The sequence below is a fragment of the Schistocerca americana genome, chromosome 11 (assembly GCF_021461395.2).
Source record: "Schistocerca americana isolate TAMUIC-IGC-003095 chromosome 11, iqSchAmer2.1, whole genome shotgun sequence".
Lineage (NCBI taxonomy): Eukaryota > Metazoa > Arthropoda > Insecta > Orthoptera > Acrididae > Schistocerca > Schistocerca americana.
The window spans coordinates 177,605,273-177,623,682 of NC_060129.1; the positions used below are offsets into that span (position 1 = coordinate 177,605,273).

Genomic DNA, 18,410 nt, shown 5'->3' on the forward strand with positions numbered 1-18,410 from the left:
CTACTAGGCACCCACCCGTAGGTCTGCCACTTTCAATAAAACTTCAATTACACTACTGGCCATTAAAATTTCTACACCAAGAACAAATGCACATGATAAACGGGTATTCATTGGACAAATATATTATACTAGAACTGACATGTGATTACATTTTCACGCAATTTGGGTGGATAGATCCTGAGAAATCAGCACCCAGAACAACCACCTCTGGCCGTAATAACGGCCTTGATACACCTGGGCATTGAGTCAAACAGAGCTTGGATGGCGTGTACACGTACAGCTGCCCATGCAGCTTCAACACGATACCACAGTTCAGCAAGAGTAGTGACTGGCGTATTGTGACGAGCCAGTTGCTCGGCCACCATTGACCAGACGTTTCCTATTGGAAAGAGAACTGGAGTGTCTGCTGGCCAGAGCAGCAATCGAACATTTTCTGTATCCAGAAAGGCCCGTACAGTACCTGCAACATTCGGTCGTGCATTATCCTGCTGAAATGTAGTATTTCGCAGGGATCGAATGAAGGGTAGAGCCACCGGTCATAACAAATCTGAAATGTAGCGTCCACTGTTCAAAGTGCCGTCAATGCGAGGAAGAGGTGACCGAGACGTGTAACCAATGGCACCCCATACCATCACGCTGGGTGATACGCCAGTATGGCGATGACGAATACACGCTTCGAATGTGCGTTCACCGCGACCTCGCTAAACACGGATGCGACCATCATTATGCTGTAAACAGGACCTGGATTCATCCGAAAAAATGACGTCTTGCGATTCGTGCACCCAGGTTCGTCGTCGAGTACACCATCGCAGGCGCTCCTGTCTGTGATGCAGTGTCAAGGGTAACCGCAGCCACGGTCTCCGGGCTGATAGTCCATGCTGCTGCAAACGTCGTCGAACTGTTCGTGCAGATGGTTGTTGTCTCGCAGACGTCCCCATCTGTTGACTCAGGGATCGAGACGTGGCTGCACGATCCGTTACAGCCGTGCGGATAAGATGCCTGTCATCTCGACTGCTAGTGATACGAGGCCGTTGGGATCCAGCACGGCGTTCCGTATTACCCTCCTGAACCCACCGATTCCATATTCTGCTAACAGTCATTGGCTCTTGACCCACGCGCGCAGCAATGTCGCGACACGACAAACCGCAATCGCGATAGGCTACAATCCGACCTTTATCAGAGTCGGAAACGTGATGGTACGCATTTGTCCTCCTTACACGAGGCATCACAACATCGTTTCACCAGGCAACGCCGGTCAACTGCTGTTTGTGTATGAGAAATCGGTTGGAAACTTTCCTCATGTCAGCACGTTGTAGGTGTCGGCACCGGCGCCAACCTTGTGTGAATGCTCTGAGAAGCTAATCATTTGCATATCACAGCATCTTCTTCCTGTCGGTTAAATTTCGCGTCTGTAGCACGTCACGTTCCTGGAGTAACAATTTTAATGGCCAGTAGTGTAAAAATGTAATCCCAAAACAAAAAAGCCTGCAAAAATAGTATGTATTGTCCTTTAAGCTCAGTATAGTAGACCTGCTCAGAAAGTTTCCGTACATTGGTAATTTCCTGCCAGTGGTGAGTTGGAGATGATGATGAAGATGATGATTGGTTTGTGGGGCGCTCAACTGCGGGGTCAGCAGCGTCCGTACAAAGTCGCAAATTTACACGGTCCAATTTCTTCACTATCCAAACTAGCCACTGGCACAAATGATGATTATGATGACGAAATAATGAGGACAACACGAACAGCCTATCCCCGGCCAGAGAAAATCCCAAACCCGGCCGGGAATCAAACTGGCGACCCCGTAATCCAGAGGCAGCAACGATAGCCACTAGACCACGAGCTGCGGCCGTGTGTTGGAGAGAAACGCGGTTGGCATCCCTGCACACGCCTGTGTTTACTCTGTAACTGCCAAGTTTCATTGTTCCTTGTGTGCTAGTTGTTTTACAGTGTTGAACTGAGTAGGACGTTGCGGCCGGCCGGCATGACCGAGCGGTTCTAGGCGCTTCAGTCCGGAACCGCGCTGCTGCTACGGTCGCAGGTTCGAATCCTGCCTCGGGCATGGATGTGTGTGACGTCCTTAGGTTAGTTAGGTTTAAGTAGTTCTAAGTTCTAGGGGACTGATGTTAAGTAGCATAGTACTTAGAGCCATTTGAACCATTTTTTATCACGGTTCGCCTTCCCATTTAAATGGGAAGTTGCCTCGTCACTAAACACTAAGCGTGCAAGAAAAGTGTCATCCTCCATCTTGCCAAGAAAGAAATTACAAAACTCCGAACGTTTGTGTTTGTCACCTTTACTAAAAGCTTGCAGTAGCGGAATTTTGTATGGTTTCAAGTGCAAACGTCGACGCAACACATGTCAGCCGGACATAGGACGCACGTTGAGCTGTGGAGCTGACGGCGAACGGATTTCTCTGCGGACTCCTCGTGAAACTGTGGCGGAGGCCATGGACGTGTGTGTCAGGCACTCGGGGACGGCCGGCGATTTGCCTTTATGCAAAAAAACAACCTGTTTCTCGGAATTGTTCCATGCCATCGTCTAATGCTCTGTGCTGTAAGAGGATCCGCACCCTACCTAGTACGAAAGTCACGCTTGAACAGTTATTACTGACCCGCACTGCGCAAAAGGTGGAACACAAAACTCTTCGTCTTGTCCCGACACCATTTTTAGTAGAACTGAAGTGGGCACATACTGCTGGTACCTAGCGGGAACCACGTAGAAATCGAGAGCTTCCTCTCTGGAACAGTAAGTTGTTCAAATGGCTCTGAGCACTATGGGACTCAACAAACCTAAGGACATCACACACATCCATGCCCGAGGCAGGATTCGAACCTGCGACCGTAGAGGTCGCGCAGTTCCAGACTGTAGCGCCTAGAACAGTACGTTGTGCACGCACATATCTCATATAATATAATAGTTGTGATTTTTTTATATTGGATGATTCTTTTTAATGCACTCAGTATGTCATGGACGCCTGGCATTCTGAGACCTTTATCGTCTTTCACGGGTCTCATTGGGTGTCAATCTTTTGCTAGGAACCTGAAGGCCGAATCGATTTTATGCCTTTTAAGGAGTCGGCAGATCATGATCTACAATCGTGCCCATAAATTAAGGATAATGCTGATACATGGTGAAACAACGCTCTGGTGGGCGGTTTGCGGGTTTAAATCACCTCGGGGTGTGACCATGCGGTGCATTTGACCTGCGGTCTTCGCACGGTGGCGCTGGCAGCAGTCCACATACGCAGAGGTGTGTTGGTGCATGTCAGAGCACGGTGTAGCGAGTAAGTGTGCAGACGTTTTCAGACGTGCTAATGGTGACTGTGTGTTGAGAATGGCTCAGAGACCACATATTGGTGACGTTATGAGGGGTAGAATACCAGGGCGACTGGAGGCTGGTCAAACACAGCAGGTCGTAGCACGGGCCCTCCGTGTGCCACAATACGGGACGTCCACAGTGTACAACACCACAAGAAGACCGACATATCACCATCAGTGCCCGCAGACGGCCACGGAGTGCTGCAGGTAGCCTCGCTCGGGACCTTACCGCAGCCACTGGAACAGTTGTCTCCAGACACACAGTCTACAGACGACTGAACAGACACGGTTTATTCGCCCGGAGACCTGCAAGGTGCATTCCACTGACCCCTGGTCACAAGAGAGCCCGTAAAGCGAGCTGTCAAGAACACAGTACATGGTCATTGGAGCCGTTCGGGGTGGCCGCGCGGTTCTAGGCGCTACAGTCTGGAACCGCGCGACCGATACGGTCGCAGGTTCGATTCATGCCTCGGACATGGATGGGTTTGATGTCCTTAGGTTAGGTTAGGTTTAAGTAGTTCTAAGTTCTATGGGACTGATGACCAAAGAGGTTAAGTCCCATAGTGCTGAGAGCCATTTGAACCTTTTTTTTTTGGTCATTGGAACAGTTGTCCCAGGTTATGTTCACGGACGAGTCCGGGTACAGTCTGAACAGTGATTCTCACCGGGTTTTCATCTGGCGTGAACCAGGAACCAGATACCAACCCCTTAATGTCCTTGAAAGGGACCTGTATGAAGGTCGTGGTTTGATGGTGTGGGGTGGGATTATGATTGGTGCACGTACACCCCTACACGTCTTTGACAGAGGAACTGTAACAGGTCAGGTGTATCGGGACGCCATTTTGCGCCAGTATGTCCGCCTGTGGGTCCCACCTTCCTCCTGATGGATGATAACACACGGCCCCACCGAGCTGCTATCGTGGAGGAGTACCTCGAAACAAAAGATATCAAGCGAATGGAGTAGCCTGCCTTTTCTCCAGACCTAAACCCCATCGAGCACGTCTGGGATGCTCTCGGTCGACGTATAGCTGAACGTCTTCAAACCCGTACGACACTTCGGGAGCTCCGACAGGCACTGGTACAAGAATGGGAGGCTGTACCCCAGCAGCTGCTCGACCACCTGATCCAGAGTATGCCAACCCGTTGTTCGGCCTGTGTAAGTGTGCATGGTGGTCATATCCCATATTCATGTCGGGGTACATGCGCAGGAAACAGTGGTGTTTTGTAAGACACGTGTGTTTCGGGACGGTTTTCTCGACTTATCACCAATACCGTGGACTTACAGATGTGTGTCGTGTGTGTTCCCTATGTGCCTATGCTATTAGCGCCAGTTTTGTGTAGTGCCACGTTCTGTGGCACCACATTCTGCAATTATCCTTATTTTATGAGCGTGGCTGTACAAAACGGACGCCCTGCTGCATCCGCCGGTGCGTCCAGATGTTGACGTGCTCGCTCCACTTGCTACTATGTTAGGCAGTGCTAGTACAAACCGGTAAAGGCAGAGTACGTGAGCCAAGTCGGTGCGGGCCGCGGAAGCTGCCGGCACGTGTGAGACAGGCAGGAAGGGCTCCGCCCCCGCTTTATCTCGCCCGCTGCTCGCCGGCGCTCCTGCGTACAGCACGGCGTATAGCGGGGCTGGGCGCGCGCCCCAGATGCGTCCTTTCGATTAGCGCCGCCGCGTTACGACTTCCGCCCATTGTACCGCTGTCTGCCGGCCACGGCGGAGACCACCGCTGCGTCCTAGCTGCTGTCTCGCCGTCTCTACACGGTGTAATGTCAAAGGAAGCCAAAAGTTCTGCAGGAAACGCTCCAAAAAGACGAACCAAACAGGGTCTAAACCAGTGGCGGATACAGAAAAACCTCAAGGTGGGGGTGCTAAAGATACGAGGGTCACTCCAAAAGAAATGCACACTATTTATGTAAAAATACAGTCTTCATTCTGCATGTGTGAAAGTTTTACAGTGTGTAGATACATCCTTCCCGCTTGTTTCCAAACTTAGTTCAACCTGTTCCCGTGAGTGGCGCCTTCACAGCATGTCTTCAAGATGGCTGCTACACTTGACGTTCGTCAGAAGCAACGTGCTGTCATAGAATTCCTGTGCTGTGAAAACGAGACAGTGGGAAACATCCACAAGAGATTGACAAAGGTGTACGGAGATGCTGCTGTCGATCGCAGTACAGTTAGTCGGTGGGCGAGCAGGTTACGTGACGAAAGCGGGCACGGCAATATTGAGGATTGTCCTCGCAGCGGCAGGCCTCGTACTGCACACACTCCAGACAATGTGCAGAGAGTTGACGAATTGGTGACTGCTGACAGACGCATCACAGTGAACGAATTGTCACGCTACGCTGGGATAGGGGAGGGAAGTGTTTACAGAATACTGAAAGTGTTGGCGTTAAAAAAGGCTTGTGCCAGGTGGGTTCCCAGAATGTTGACAGTGGCTCACAAAGAAACAAGAAAAACGGTATGCTGCGAAGTTTTGGAACAGTACGAGAATGGTGGAGATGAATTTCTTGGAAGAATTGTGACAGGTGATGAAAACATGGCTCCGTCATTTTTCACCAGAGACGAAGAGGCAATCGATGAAGTGGCATCGTGCAAATTCATCCAAGAAAAAGAAAAAAAAAAATTCAAAACCACACCTACTGCTGGAAAAGTTATGGCGCCGGCCGGAGTGGCCGAGCGGTTCTGGGCGCTACAGTCTGGAACCGCGCGACCGCTACGGTCGCAGGTTCGAATCCTGCCTCGGGCATGGATGTGTGTGATGTCTTTAGGTTAGTTAGGTTTAAGTAGTTCTAAGTTCTAGGGGACTTATGACCACAGCAGTTGAGTCCCATAGTGCTCAGAGCCATTTGAACCAAAAGTTATGGCTACGGCGTTTTTCGATTCCGAAGGACTCTTGCTTGTAGACATCGTGCCAAGTGGAACCACCATAAATTCTGATGCACATGTGACAACACTGAAGAAACTTCGAGCTCGACTGAGTCGTGTTCGACCACATCGGCAAAAGCAGGACGTTTTGCTGTTTCACGACAATGCACGGCCACAAGTCAGTCAAAAAACCGTGGAAGCGATCACAAAACTCGGATGGACAACACTGAAACACCCGCCTTACGGTCCTGACCTGGCTCCGTGTGACTATCATCTCTTTGGGAAACTGAGAGACTCTCTTCGTGGAAGAAGGTTTGAAGATGATGACTTCCTTGTGCACGCTGCCAAACAGTGGCTCCAACAGGTTGGTCCAGAATTTTACAGTGCGGGTTCACAGGCGCTGGTTCCGAGATGGCGTAAGGGAGTTGAAAGGGATGGAAATTATGTGGAGAAATGAAAATATTGTTCCTAAAGGATGCATCTACACACTGTAAAACTTCCAAACATGTAGAATAAAAGATCGATTTTTTAAAAAAAATTGAGTGCATTTCTTTTGGAGTGACCCACGTATCTTGAGCTACTTTTACTATTACCGTAATAAAAAATAATCAAGTCCCATGCAAAGTTTATGAAAGTTTTATTTAAATTGATTATACACATATACAAGACAATGTCATCTCACGATATAAATAGATTACAGTTGTGGTTCTGTTCCTTAAATGATGAATTCTGTGCGCCTATTCTTCCTGGCAATTTGGTTAATTGATTGTTAGCCGTGCGTGTCGTATGCCGCAGTGAATGTACCGAAATGGAACTCAGTGAAATACAAGTTATTAATTTATTGAATACTCATTTTTACTTACAAATTTTCACATTAAATGTTGAAAGTGTCTCCCCTGTTGTTGAATACACTATTCAATTTGTCTAATCATGTTTCCAAACACAAGCTGTAACATTTCTTCTGTAACAGAAGCAGTGAAAATGGACATTGCAGTTTTCAACTCATTGATGGATTTTGGACGGTTTTTATAGACAGTTACCTTTGCTGCACCCCAGAAGAAAAAGTGAGGTGGTGTTAGGTCAGGCGATCGTGGAGGCCGAAGTCCCTGTGAAATTATGCGATCACCAGAAACATCAGCAAGCAGTGACATTGAAACGCGAGCTGTAGGCGCGGTTGCACCATCTTGTTGAAAATAACCCTTCAGTATTTCACTTAAACAGAAGTTCTCCTGTGAATGGGTACAGAATGTCCCTGCAGTAGCGTTGAGCGTTTATTGTTTCGTTGAAAAACACTGGACCCACAATGCGAAGTCTAGAAATTGCAATCCAAACTCCTATTTTCACAGAATGAATTGTTTCCTCATGAATACACAATGGATTTGCATTACTACACATACGAGAATTTTGCGAGTTCACGTACCCGAAAAACTGAAACCTCGCCTCACCAGTGAAAAACGTTTCATTAAGAATATCCCTTCCAATTTATTGAACAAAATTTTTGAACCATTAACAATAATGCAGTCTCTTGCCATGATCAGTATTTTTCAGTTCTTGCGCGACTGTCACTTTGTGTGGGAAAAGTTCTAATTTTTTCCTGAAAGCTGTGTGGGCCGTTCCGACACTAACATCGATTTCCTGCGCGAGTTTCCTTACTGACTTGTTCGGACCCGTGGACATTTTATCGGAAATATCGAGTAGTTTATCCTCAGACAAAACGCTAGGACGACCACTTCTCGGTGCATCTGTCACTGAACCCGTACTTCTTAATTTCCTACTCAAATCTCGCACAGTATCGCGATGTGGGAGTGTTGTCTCCGGGAAAACTGAAATAAATGTTTGACGGACTGAAACTGTGTATTTACGGCCAGCTTTGAACACTTGTTCGACTAAAAACACAGGTCCTTCAATGGTTATCATTTTGACAGTGACAAAAACGGAACAAAGGAACTAAACTTGAACGTCCACGTCAACACGTAACGACACACACCAAAGGTACTACTGACGCTGGCTGAGATAAACGAAACAGTGGAATGTTGGGAGACTTCACTAGAAGGGAAGCCGCCCAGGCAGGCGAACAATCATATTCCATCAACAAGCTCGCAGCCTGCTTATCCCCCATTAGAGCAAGAACTGAAAGGAAAATGACGCCTGTTCACGTCTGGTGGTAACCACCTCGCTAGCAATGCTACCTGCATCTAACTGGCACAATAAAAGGTGTCCGACGGCCCGTCATTTGCTTTCGTCACGTATCGGATTCGTCCGGAACACTTCATGTCGACTTCGCTGTTTTTTCATTTCTGCAAACGCCAGCGACTACCGGTTGTAGCGTCGAACTTTCATGATCGAGCTAAACGTTTCTCCTGGTAGTGCAGATTACGTCAGTATTCCGCTTCACACCTATTGGCCCACCGCAAACCCAGTCTTGTCATTTAGGTTTTTGTTCGTCAGTTTCAGGAAGTGTTTTTGAAGACTGCCGATGTGATGAAATAGTTCACTAGCTGCGCAGAAAACAGTTCCTTGTGCTATTTGTTCACACCGGAAATCTTGCTGTTGCGCTCACCTTCTTCCCCCACCCTCCGCGCATCCCCTAGTGCAATCGGGCTTCTTTTTTGTGCCTCCTGCACTTGATTTGCCCAGTCAAATAGAGAGACTGGACGTGATGAATGCTAAGAAAGTAGTAACATTCCTCCATCATATAGTGAAACTAAAACTTTGTTCTACTACTATTTTAAAAAGGCAACGGCCTTGCCGCAGTGGATACACCGGTTCCCGTCAGATCACCGAAGTTAAGCGCTGTCGGGCGTGGTCGGCACTTGGATGGGTGACCATCCAGGCCGCCATGCGCTGTTGCCATTTTTCGGGGTGCACTCAGCCTCGTGATGCCAGTTGAGGAGCTACTCGACCGAATAGTAGCGGCTTCGGTCAAGATTACAAACATAACGACCGGGAGAGCGGTGTGCTGACCCCACCCCTATCCGCATTCTCCGCTGAGAATGGCACGGCGGTCGGATGGCCGCGGTAGGCCACTCGTGGCCTGAAGGCGGAGTGAGTGGACTATTTTAAAAAACAATTTCAAATATTTTACGAAAACTGCAAAAAAAATATAAAATAAAAATATCGACACGATATTTCCGTCTCGATCTAGATGCAATATGTGATCAAAAGTATCCGGACACCACTAAGAACATACATTTTTCATATTAGGTGCATTGTGCTGCCACCTACTGCCAGGGACTCCATATCAGCGACCTTGGTAGTCGTTAGACATCGTGAGAGGACGGAATGGGGCGCTCCGCGGAATTCTCGGACTTCTAACGTTGTCAGGTGACTGGGTGTCTGTAAGGAAGATTTCCACACTCCTACGCATCGCTAACACCACTGTTACCGACGTTATTGTGAAGTGGAAACATGAAGGGACACGTACAGCACAAAAGCGTACAGGCCGACCTCGTCTGTTGACTGACAGAGACCGCCGACAGTTGAACAGGGTCGTAATGTGTAATAGGCAGACGTCTATCCAGACCATCACACAGGAATTCCAATCTGCACCAGGATGAAAAAAATATGGTTCAAATGGCTCTAAGCTCTATGGGTCATCAGTCCCCTAGAACTTAGAACTTTACTTAAACCTAACTAACCTAAGGACATCACACACATCTATGCCCGAGGCAGCATTCGAACCTGCGAGCGTAGCAGCAGCGTGGTTCCGGACTGAAGCGCCTACAACCGCTCGGCCACAGCAGCCGGCAGCATCAGGATCCAGTGCAAGTACTATGACAGTTAGGCGGGAGGTGAGAAATCTTGGATTTCATGGTCGAGCGGCTGCTCATAAGACACACAACACGCCGGTAAATGCCAAACGACGCCTCGTTTTATACAATGAAGGCTTTCACGACCGGATGGTACTGTTGTTGATAATTCTTCCGGGTTATATGGCCGTGGTCCATGGAATTCTCCTATTCCTAACGTTTCGTCCAATACTATGTTGGACATCTTCAGAGGTATGGCTGGTCCTGCTGAGTCCTGAGTCGGCAGGACTCAGCAGGACCAGCCATACCTCTGAAGATGTCCAACATAGTATTGGATGAAACTTTAGAAATAGAAGAATTCCATGGACCACGGCCATATTAACCCGGAAGAATTGTTAACAACACGACGCCTCGTTTGGTGTAAGTAGCGGAAACATTGGACGATTGAACAGTGGAGAAACGTTGCCTGGAGCGACGAATCACGGTACAGAATGTGGCGATCCTATGGCAGGGTGTGGGTATGGCGAATGCCCGGTGAACGTCATCTGCCTGCGTGTGTGGTGCCAACAGTAAAATTCAGAGGCGGTGGAGTTATTGTGTGGTCGTTTTTTTCGTGGCGGGGGCTTGCAATCCTTGTTGTTTCGCGAGGCACTATCAGAGCACAGGCCTACACTGATGTTTTAATCGCCTTCTTCCTTCTCACTGTTGAAAACTAATTTGTGGATGGTGATTGCATCTTTCAACACGATCGAACACCTGTTCATAATGCACGGCCTGTGGCGGAGTGGTTACACGACAGTAACATTCCTGTAATGGACTGGCCTGCACAGAGTCCTGACCTGAATCCCACAGAACAGCTTTGGGATGTTTTTGAAACGCCGACTTCGCGCCAGGCCTCACAGACCGACATCGATACCTCTCCTCAGTGCATCACTCCGTAAAGAATGGGCTGCCATTCCCCAGGAAACCTTCCAGCACCTGATTGAATGTATGCCTGCGAGAGTGGAAGCTGATATTAAGTTGAACTTTTTACAGATTATTTATTGGAATATGGGCTACAACTTAACGCAGGGATTTTACAAAATTTTAGTTCAGTTATTAAAGATCATTTTTTTTCAATTGTAATGAAAATTCACAACATTTTTTTGCAATTTTTTATTTATATATTCAAAAATATACAGTTTTTTGGAAAAAGGCTGTGTTAAATTATGCAGAAGGTACTGTGTAACATTTACTGAAAGTTTGAAACAAATATGTTTGGAAGATCCTTAGAAAACGTGTAATTAGTATGAGAAAATAAAAGTTTTGGGAATCGAGCGACAAAGATTGGATTAACTTTTTAGTGCATTCCAGGTCCATAGGATGGATTATCTTCATCCTCTGCAAACTCCTCCTCCAGCTTCCTCTTGTTCCTCCTCCTGTTTACTCTTGCTTGTATTTCTAGACTCTTTACAGTCCTGTCTGCAGCCCGAAGGCGTTCCTTGTCTAAAGCAAGCATCGCTCGTTGTTGTATTCGTAGATTTTGCTACCATTTTCTTCAGTTGCAGTTACTGCAACACTGTTCCAAAAGGTGGTCATGTATGAACACTTATCACATTTCAGTTGTATTTCACTAGCAAGTCCTACGTGCTTTATTATGGAGAGTTCCAGACCAACTTCACTACAATGAATACATCTTACACAGTTTGAAAAAATTCCTTTGAGGACCGACATATCAAATATTTCATTCACATCCGATTCGCCCATAAAACATTCATAGTTTTCGCTCATTGAACCAAGCTTCTTCTGTGAAGTATTTTCTTTCCCACTTTGACTGCTATGGGCAGGTGTACTTGAGAGGTTAGGTTCACTCACTTGGTTATCGTCTTTATTGTTTACAGTAATAACACATACTTTTTGCTTTCCAACATTCCTCCTTTTCTTAAAAGCCTTCAGAGGATTTCTAATAACTTTACTTTTACTCATTATTATACTTCAACAAAACAGAGACTCAAGAAACAGAATTAATTACGAATATTTTCGAGATAACGACAGAGTAAATAAACATGAAACAATCGACAATCACACCAGCGATATATATTGAACCATCACAGGTTAGCCACAACACATACTTTATCTCACATCACTAAAATGTACCTGATGAACACGGACGTTAATAATAACACCATTTGACAGCAGTTTAACAGCGCCACAGTGGGTCACGCCCATGTAGAACACATTTCAAAAAAAAATTAAAAATAGTTGTAGTCTTCGGAATTGAATAAATTATATATCTATTAAAAGGTAATAGTCTGCAGATTCAGAAAACGCAAAAAGTAAAAATTGAACTTTTGATGAATTTGAGCCTTTCCGGAGCCCCTTAAAGTTTAGTATTCCACCACCTACGTCCGTTTTTTCTAAAGTCTAACTTCCTTGTCCTGTTCCAGACCTCACGCCAGCCTGCGTGAACTAAAACGCGTGCCTTTCGGCTTCCTCTAATAATACGGTGTTAGCTCTCCTGCCAACCCACAACAGTTTTGATCACATACTACAGGGTGGCGCAGGGGAACGGGAAATGTTGAACGTTACAGATGGCAGATGTTGGAAACTTTTCACAATTGATGTGAACGCATTGCCATTTCGTAATCGTGGAGAATTGGACTGGCGCGGAACGTGCAGTAACTCTGAGAGCGTTTTACAGAAACGGTGATAGTGCGACTGCCGCGCAGAGAACATTTCGACAGCATTACCAGCTCGGACGTCACGGACGTGTCCCATCTGCGCGTGCGATTACAACGTGGGTGCGTAATTTAGAAGAAACGGGATCTGCCGTGAAAAAGGAACCTCCAAGTGGCATTCCAACAGTACGTACCCCAGAGAACATTGCAGCTGCTAGAGCTGCAGTCGAGTCAAGTCCTCGCCACTCCGTTCGACAGCATGCGTCTTCGCTAGGGATTAAGCGACGGAGCTTACAAAGAACACTGCACGAATTAGACTTCCATCCCTGTAAGTTGCAGATTGTGCGACACTTACACGAACGAGACCCAGCGTCACGTATGGAGCTCAGTAGCCAGATATTGGCTAAAATCGACGAGGAGGCGAATTTCCTCGGTAACTTATGGATATCAGACGAAGCCCATTTCCACCTGAACGAATTCGTGAACAAACAGAATTTTCGTTATTGGGCACAGGACAATCCTTGAGAGTTTCACCCGCGACCACTACATAGCGCCAAGGTCACAATATGGTGTGCTGTATCACGTCACGGTGTTATCGGCCCTTATTTTTTTGAACGTGAGGATGGTAGTGCAGTGACAGAAACATCCGCTCGATATGTTGAAATGATTCGAACATTCTTTGTACTGAGACTGTACGAGCTTAATCTTAACGTCGAAAACATGTGGTTTCAGCAGGACGGAGCCACGTCACACACTGCTCGACAATCGATGGCAGCAGTTCCTCAATTGTTTCAAAAATGGTTCAAATGGCTCTGAGCACTATGGGACTCAACTGCTGAGGTCATTAGTCCCCTAGAACTTAGAACTACTTAAACCTAACTAACCTAAGGACATCACAAACATCCATGCCCGAGGCAGGATTCGAACCTGCGACCGTAGCGGTCTTGCGGTTCCAGACTGCAGCGCCTTTAACCGCACGGCCACTTCGGCCGGCTCTCAATTGTTTGGAAGACGCATTATTTCACGTAACGGCGACATAGCACGGCCTGATCTTAGTGTGTGCGACTTCTTCCTGTGGGGGTATCTTAAAGGCAAGGTCTACCGTACACGTCCTGCAACAATCCGTGAACTGAAGGAGAACACTGAAAACGAAATCACTGACATTCCCCAAGATTTGCCACACCGCGCATTCCAGAGTTTTCGTAACAGGCTGTTAGAGTGTGAACGCCGAATGGGAGCACATCTTTCCGATGCCATCTTTAAAAAGTAAAGAGAGACTTTTGGACATTTCCATTGTAAAGACATACTGAATAATGGCATACTGAATACATTCACTTTCGTTAAACCTAGAACGCCCAAGCCCTTTTTTCTAACTTGGATGCCTAAGGGGGGGCGGGGGGGTTCTGCGAGCCCACAGGTATTAAATAAGTTTACTGACGAAAAATTACAACTTTCAAAATGGCTTATGAATTTTAAATAAGGCATCGGTTTATAAATGTTGTTGATCGTTATAAATATTGGATTGAGTGAATAAAAAATTGACACATTACAATACAAAATACAGATGTGTTCATATACTCTTGAGTCCTCAACTTCAAGGCAAGAGACACACCTCACAACTTTTTTGTGAATGTATGTTACACACATGTTTATGACACTGTCCACAATACTGTTTTGGTTTACTTAGATTGTTGTACTTCTGCTTCTTTGTTTTAGCTTTTCATACACAAACATGGCACCGACCTTTCCCTGCAGGAGGCTGACGTGGTTCTGTTGTCACTTCTTTGATTTTCTTTTGTAGAATAGTCTCCATTGATTGAACAGTTTGGCTAGGTAACCCTTTTACATTGGCACTTCTTTCTTCTACCTGCAATTTCACTAGTTCCATCCCAGCTTGCAGAAGATCAAGTTTCCGTTTGTTGTGTTTCTTTTCATTCCATCTTGGATGTTGCTGGATTGATAGCACAAATGTCGATGAGAGAGTAAAATACAGATAGATGCCATCTCTTTGTTACCCTCTTGCAGCTGTAGACACGCGCCATTTGATGAATGGTATCAATTCCACCTTTGGTGGAATTATAATAAGCATTTATCTCGGTTTTATTCTTCTCTCCTCCAACAGTGCCTTTATCTTGGTGCATTGTTGACAACATCAGTAAGTTTTGACTTGGTTTCGTTTTTGCTGTGTAGGGCACCAAAGTTACTGGAGGCCTACGTCTTGGGCACTGCACCAACTCACTACAAGTTTACAAGATAAATAACAGCTGACTGACATCAACAATCACTTCCCCTGAAAGTACACCGATTGTTGTGAATATCAAGAATACCAACCAACAAGAAACTAACTTGCATTGTTGTAGAGATGAGAAATACGAAATCCTACTAAGGGAAATTTTGTATAGCATGGAAGCATAAGGGGGGGGGTTTGTTGGACCCATAATAAGTCTATTTATTTTTTCTTTCAAAGCAGGAATTTTCTATAAAATATATTGACACTAACGTTTCATAAAATAGCCAACAAACAATAATTCAAAGGGGATATGTAGTATGAAAGTGACTTGGGCAAAAGCAGGGAACATAAAAAAATTGTGGGTTCAATGAACCCCCCCCCCCCCCCTTACGCGTCGTAGGGTTAATAAATTACTAGTTTTATGAATTTATTCGTGGAAATGACGTTATTTCGAAATTTGCCGTTTCCCTGCGCCACCCTGTATATGTCGAAGAAAGGAATGTCGCCGACGTATATCGACGTTTATTGTAAGACGTATGGTTATATTGATACATCGATGCTTTGTACAGAGCCCTATGTTGACACAGGCAGCTGGTAGCTGACTCCGTGCGCCGTGTGAGGACCGCAGGCTGGGTTACGCAATGCCGCCGCAAGTCCGTTGCGGGCAGCGAAGCGGTGACCTTCCAGTTGCAGCGCGAGGTCAGTGACCCCGCACAGGCAACCAGACGGGCGTGCTGCGCCGCCAAGCAGATCCCGCTACTGGCCGAGGGTAGCGGACGGGGGTGGGGCGCACACGGGAGGGGAGTCGTAACAGCACGGAGAGCGGGATGGCACTCGGCTGCGTGTCACGGTTAAAGCCGTCGGCACACGGACCGTCCTGTCCAACTTTAAACGTCGTGCGTGCCAAGTCCGACGTGCTGCTGAACGATGCGACTTGTGCACACGGCACGTGGGTCCCAACGTGGTACACGCGATCGCGACGCACTCCAGCGGCAGTTGTGGGATGATTCCGGTTCGTAAATCGCACTGTTTACTCAACGGGCGCCCGTAAAATTGCCACGTTAGCTCTATTAAAACGCACATTTCCTGCATCGTGCACGAAAAGGAAAGTACCATGTCCAATCACTAAGGACACAGGCTTGTAAAAGTTCCATCACAAACAGTGCGGTACAAATTTGGAATACTTCTCCGCATAAGATAAACATTATTTCATCATTCCCACATTTTAGTAAAACCCCAAGGTAAGTCTTACTTGATCACTCTTCCTACCCAGTAGCAGAATCTTTGCAACATGTGAATTACGAAGCGTAAAAGAAAAAGGAGCAAAATATCTTTATACAAGTAGCGCAAGCTGTCCTGTAGATTAAGCCAATCGAACAAAGTCACCCCTCAAAAAAGGTGAACTTATGTTTACACGACATCAAATATTATAGTATATACTTACATTAAACTAATAATAAACTATCAGAACCTAATAAAAACGCGAAAGTTAGGAAAAAAATTGGAAGTGGCAAGACGCGAACCACGGCCCCAAATCACAGCTCAGTACAGGACAGTTACGCTACCCATTACGCTAAACCAACAATTGTATTATTTTACCTCTTACTGAAAACCTTACTCGTAGCTATATTACTAATTGAAATTCAATTATAACAAACTGACCGAGAACAATGCGTTCTGGGTGGATCTTCAGTGTGTTGTTGCCTTAAAATAGGCTACTCTCATGACACACAAGTTACAATAATTCTTTTGCCATGTGTATGATGTTTCTCATTATTTTATTGCAACGGATCACACAGTTAACAACGGGTTTTCCAGTGATCCTCAATTTGCTGGTGCTCAGAAATGGCACATACACGTATAGGCTTGAAACGAATGCCAATATGGCGCCTCACAACTCTGTACTGAAGCGAGACGGCGTGCGTGTGACGTAGGCGGCGTTGTGCCACCTCATTGGTCAACGCTCAGACGCACGCTCAGAATATCCTACATGCCAGATACTGCTCTGCACGTTCGGAAAGACTCCCGAACGTGCTATTCCACGCTATGACGTCAGAAACTCGCCATGCTCAACGCTCGGATGCACGGCCCGTGTGCCGACGCCTTAAGGGCCGCAGCCGTAGCGACTAGAGATGGGCAAAACTGTTCTTTTCAGAGATCGGATCAGAACTGTTCACTCCCTGAAATGAACTAGCTCTTTTTCATCACTCACCACTCATTCACAATAGAAAATAAATGGAAGGCACATTGCCCTTTAAACTTGGTTTATTCCAGTACTATACCTGTATTTTGATCTTATTTGATCCTATTTTGAAGTAACACAGATAATGAGTACGAATTTTATATTGTTTATTGAAATTTCCACTACATGACAAAGTTTTTGATTATTGGTTTATTTTGCACTATCGTGGTTTTTTGGGTGATCGGAAAATGTTGTAACTTGAGATTTAAATTAACAATATATTTGGCTATAATGTATTAAAATTTCATTAACCTTGTACAAATACATCGCATGCCATATATTTTTTAAGTGAACGTTTCCTTCTAAAGACGCCTAAAATCGTAAAATCCGTACCAGAATAAGAAAAAATATATATATAATTTGACTGTAAGACTAAAATGCTGCATATAGCCTTCTGCGGAATAAAACAAGGAACATATTGGTGTATCACATTTTGCAATACGTTTATCGGTTCGCTCGTAATTAAAGCGTAAATTCGAGTGTCCGTGATAAAAATCCTATAGTAAGAGGAGCCGTCAGGAACCTAATCTGATCAGTTTAAACAAATAAAAATAAAATAAAAACAAATGATGTATACATAACATAATAACGTAATATACATAGCGGTATTACTACGAAGAACAATATCCAGTAGAGACGAACTCCGATGCAGAGGCGCCGAGTCAAGCAGGTCGAGCCGCGAGCTGTATTACTGCGTGAGCTACGACCGCAGAGACCAGAGTGACACCTGAGTTGCTTTGCTCAACGCTCTGGCTAGAGTCGAGAACGGTGGGGTGAGCGTTGAGCGGGCGAGTTCCGAGGGTGGGGGGAGCGGTGAACGGCCACCACTCACCCGCTCCGAGACAAATCCAAATCGTCCGTTCTCTTGCGAGCAGGTTGTTGCAAGTAGTTCTTATGTTCTCCGCTAGGAGGCTCTCTGTCCTGTTGCTCACATCAACCGCCCAGAGGGCAGGACGTGCGACTGAAACGATCGCCGACGGAGTGCGATGCTGAGTTAAGCTGCTCCAGACACTGCACGCGGCAGAAGAAGCACAGAGACGGCATGGCATATGTGAAACACAAAATCCAATGGGGCACTGCACAATGCAGGCAGCCAAGGCAGAAGCAGGGCACAGGCCGGCGCCGGCTGTGTTGTGTGGCGTGCTGTGTGCTCTGACCGGCAGAGGCGCCGCTGGTCTGCTCCGACTCTCTCTCTCTCTCTCTCTCTCTCTCTCTCTCTCTCTCTCTCTCTCTCTGCTGTGGGAAACGTTTGGAGCTACCGTTCTTTTTTTCTGAATCACTGATTGTTCACTCCTTTGAAAGATTCAACTCTATGAATCAGTTCAGGAGCGGTTCCCCCATC

General features: G+C 46.3%; 1 protein-coding gene and 1 pseudogene across 1 annotated transcript in view; one reads left to right on the top strand and one right to left on the bottom strand.

The window, feature by feature from the left end:
* Positions 1-18,410, bottom strand: part of LOC124553493 — a 571,696-nt gene that overhangs the window by 179,070 nt on the left and 374,216 nt on the right. The gene's annotated exons all lie outside the window — the stretch shown is intronic.
* Positions 8,926-9,043, top strand: LOC124554258 (annotated as a pseudogene).